The sequence below is a fragment of the Delphinus delphis genome, chromosome 2 (genome assembly GCF_949987515.2).
Source record: "Delphinus delphis chromosome 2, mDelDel1.2, whole genome shotgun sequence".
NCBI lineage: Eukaryota > Metazoa > Chordata > Mammalia > Artiodactyla > Delphinidae > Delphinus > Delphinus delphis.
This window is the reverse complement of record NC_082684.1, coordinates 63,917,735-63,922,115: the sequence shown is the minus strand read 5'-3', so window position 1 is coordinate 63,922,115 and position 4,381 is coordinate 63,917,735. Positions and strand designations below refer to the sequence as shown.

The 4,381-nt window shown below is 39.9% G+C and overlaps 1 protein-coding gene across 3 annotated transcripts in view; it reads left to right on the top strand.

The window, feature by feature from the left end:
- Positions 1-116: 116 nt before the first annotated feature.
- The window catches only part of LOC132420337 (signal recognition particle subunit SRP54), an 86,686-nt gene continuing 82,421 nt past the window's right edge, over positions 117-4,381 (top strand). For 2 of the 3 annotated variants that reach the window (XM_060004682.1, XM_060004681.1), the window contains exon 1: positions 122-297. The gene's annotated coding sequence lies outside the window, so the exon portion shown is untranslated. Of the gene's footprint in view, positions 298-4,381 lie in introns of all 3 variants that reach the window. The other variant, XM_060004686.1, reaches the window with a different exon arrangement.

The following is a 4,381-nucleotide window of genomic DNA, read 5'->3' as shown; positions in this document are numbered from 1 at the left end:
GTAAACGCACTGAAGGAACGCGGCGGGTGCCCCGGAAGCGGAAGTGTATCCTCTTCATGAAAGGCTGGACTACGCCGTGTGGTGACGTTACCACATAGGGCGGAAGGTTCGGTGGCAGTCATCGGTCTTCCAGCTGGTGGGAGTTGGCGTCGCGGTGCTGGGCGCTGGGGCCCTAGTTTATGTGGGGTAGCACCTGTCTGTCTGACCCCCGCTTTCGTTGTTTTCCTCCCACGGCGTGGGGCTTCGCGAAGGACTCCCCGGCCCGTTTGGGTCACGGCTGTAGCGGTACCTTTTGCGGTAAGTGTCTGCTTTTTCCCGCTCAACACTACCGACTAGCAGCTAGGGGCAGCCCTAACCCTGCCTAGGGGGCTAGACACGGCGTCCTTGGCCACCGGCTGTCGTCACCGAGACGGAGGTGCGCTGGCCCTTTTTCATCTCGTGTCTCCCATCAGAAGTTTTATTAAAAGATGCGCTTGTGACCCTTTTAAAATTGTCTTCAGATTTACCCGAGCCAAATTAAACGTAAGCAGTTGCAGGCTTGACTTTGTTTTGCTGTCGTGATCAAGGATTTAGATGTGGCTACTTCTCCGAAAATCTTTTGACTTGTACCAGATTTTATTTTTACATGTTAACTTGTGACTAATTAACACATTGTTCCGCCGATAGTAGACTTTCAAAAATGAATAAGGGATACCAGTTCAGTGCCGTTGACGACTTAAGGTATACTGATGGCTCTTTCCGTAGCATTTGGTGCTGCTAACCATTTCCTGAAGCTCTTTCGCCTATTGGCGTCCTGGATGCTATTATCACCTAGTTCTTTCATATGCTTCATTCAACAAAATATTTACTCATTCTTAGCTATAGTGATACAGAAATTAATGACATGAACCCTGGCACTGAAGAGCTAACAGTACGCTGAGAGAGAGGCACATAAATGTACATCACACCAAGATGAGTAATGAGAAATTCTAGTAAGGCATAAAGAGCCATGAGAGCTATGGGAACACAGATGACAGTGTGCTACTTAGGAGATTTGTGACCCTGAGCAAGTTGTTATTCTGATCTAGCCTCAGTTTCCTCATCTACCTAATAAGCTTAGTATGAAGATGAAAGATTAGGTAAGGTGTTTGGTACAGTGCCCAGAATACAGCAGTGGTGGTGCCAAAGGGGAGGGGAAATATTTCCCTCAAACCTCTGTCCTTTGATTTTTGATCTGATCAATTAGTATTTTCCAACCGAATATGAAGTACTGTGCAAAAACATCTTCAAGCCCTCCTTCAAAGTGATTACTCCTGTAACTCCACCTGTCTAGAAATTCTGGACCTGCCACTGGAATACAGTAAGATACCCATTAAGTGGTCGCTTTTCTTTGTTTTCAATTGATTTGCTTCTGAATGCCTTCGGAGAGGGAAAGGGAATTAGTAAAAGCTTCTATCCTTTTGATTATTCTCAGTCTTAGGTGACTTTCTCCTTTTGGTTGGCCCTTCACCATGGCTCTAACCCAAATGCTCTCATCTACTTCCATGGTATTATCCTGGTATGCCAACCACTTCTACATCTTTTTCTCTAGCCTCTGTTTCATGAAATAGTTCTTTAGTTTCTGCAAATTCAATAGGTCTAAAACCAAACTCACTCTCTCCACCTTCCTTTTTTTCCCTTTCTAAATGACATACGTCCTACGCACAAAAGTGCATAAAAGCAGGGATTCCTAGTGTATCTTTGAGTTTTGGCCCCATGTTTTAGTTGAATTTTGTGATATTTATTTGTTCAGTTTTTAAAAGGATAATAAAATGAACACTCAATATCCAACCTAGTAGAAGAACATTACAAATAACCTTTAAAGCCGCTTGAATCATTTCTCTATTAACCCTTTTTTTTTTTTTTTTTTTTTTTTTTTGCGGTACGCGGACCTCTCACTGTTGTGGCCTCTCCCGTTGCGGAGCACAGGCTCCGGACGCGCAGGCTCAGCGGCCATGGCTCACGGGCCCAGCCGCTCCGCAGTACGTGGGATTTTCCCGGACTGGGGCACGAACCCGTGTCCCCTGCATTGGTAGGCGGACTCTCAACCACTGCGCCACCAGGGAAGCCCTCTGTATTAACTCTTTAACTTTCAAATCAGCTTCTCTTTTTGCCTTCCATTCATTGGTTAATGGCATCACTAGCCACCTGGTTAGTCAAACTAGAGGGCTTAGAGTCATTTTTGCCTCTGTTTCTCTTTCATTCTCCATAACCATTTGGTCATTAGGGTCCTATAAATTCTGCTTTATGGTTAGCCCTTGGCTTGAGCCCCTTCCCCTCATGTTCTTCAAGCCCACATCTCTTGAATAGACTTTTGGAGTATGCTTAGTGTATATAGTCTCCTTGCTCTCCCTTCAATGCATTTGCTACATTGTCTCTAATTTTTAAATTATAGAACAGGTGTTTCATTCTCTTGTTTCCCTTGAGGAGTGTTGCTTCATACAGTGATTATTAACCCTGGCTGCACATCAGTATAGCCAGTGAAGTGTTTCAAAACGTAGATGCCTTGTTTTGCTCTCCTAATCATGAATTTAGATGAGGCCACTTCCCCCGTAATCTTGTGATGTTACCATCCCTAGAGATTCTAATTGTGTATTTGATTTTTAGCTGACAGGTGTTAGCTGAATGTCACTGAAATTACCCATCGCTTGGGCATATGCCTCATCCCTCCTCATCCATATTTTCAGTCTGTGTTTATTTCAACTTCAAGGCAAACTATTTCCAAGGAATTCTTTTGACTTTGTTTTAATTTTCCTCTTGGTAACAGTTTACATAAAGATTCTTTTTATGAATGACTTGAGAGCCAAAAAGTATCTTAAAGAGTTGATTCCCAGTGTTTTTGAGTTATTACGCATTGTTGCTTATTGAATTTTTGGTATACCTTTTAATATTAAAATGAGTTTTAAATTCGAAAACAATTATTTTAATAAAGAGAATATTTCCTGATACTACTTTGGTGCAAAATAAGGCAGGGAAGTCAGTGGTGGTATGATGCATAATTTATCTTCTGAAATTAACAGAGGAGTCTTGTCTTTGTTAACTTGATGTAATTTATTGATTTGGAGTTAGAACTTTTCTCATGCTGGTACAATTCCTGGAGCACATAGTAGGTGTTTAATGAGTGACTAAAATGAATAAAAGTCACAACTCCATCTCAACCTCTAGTATAATATCATTCTAATTCTCACAGAGCATTTTGAAAAATAATTAATTTTCCCCTTAACAAAAAATAATACTCTTAGTCATTACCAAAAACTTGAAAATTGCAAAAAGATATAAATTAGAAAATAAAAATTACTAGTTATTCACCATCCAGAGGTGACAAATATTATTATTTTCTAAAAGTTTTACTGAAATAAAATTAACATACCATACAGCTCACCTAAAGGGTACAATTCAGTGGTCTATAGTGTATTTGCAGAGCTATACAACCATCACCACCATCAATTTTAGAACATTTTCATCACTCCATGAAGAAACTCCATACCCACTAACACTCACTCCTCATTTTCCCCCGTTTCCCAGGCCCTAAGCAACTATTAATCCACTTTCTTTCTTTACAGATTTTTCTCTTCTGGACATTTCATATAAGTAGAATCATGTATATTCTTTTGTCACTGGTTTCTTTCATTTAGCATAACACTTTCAGGATTCATCCATGTTGCAGCATGTGTCAGTACTTCATCTCTTTTTATTATCAAATAATATTCCATTTGGTGGATATACCGCATTTTATTTATCCACTCATCAGTTGAGGGATATTTGGCTTTTTTTCACTTTTTGGCTAGTATGAATAATATTGCTAATGACCATTCAAGTACAATTCTTTGTGTGAATGTGTGTCTTCCTTTTTCTCACATGTACCTAGGAGTGGAATTGCTGGGTCATATAGTAACTCTGCGTTTAAAATTTGGAGGAATTGCCAGACTTCCAAAGGGCTGTACCATTTTACATTCTCACCAGCAGTGTACAAGGGTCTGATTTCTCCATGTTCTCACCAACAGTTGTTATTATAGCTATCTCAGTGTGGGTCAAGTGGTGTCTGATTGTGCCTTTGATTTACATTTCCTTTGTGGCTAATGCTGTTTTTTGGATATTAGTTTATACAAAATACAATATATGCAGTTTTGTAATCTGGCTTTTGTGTATAAGCATATTTTTAGCGTTAGCAAGCATATTTACAAAAGATTTTCCCTCATTTCTTCTTTCCTCTTCATTCCCCCCAAACCATAATTCTTATGACAATTTGCCTAAATTATATGCATAAAAAATAAAATCTATAGGAATGTATTCCAAAGTATTATTGGTGGTTATCAGGGGGCAAAAGAGGGGGTAGGGTTAGGGGAATTATATTTCTACCTTT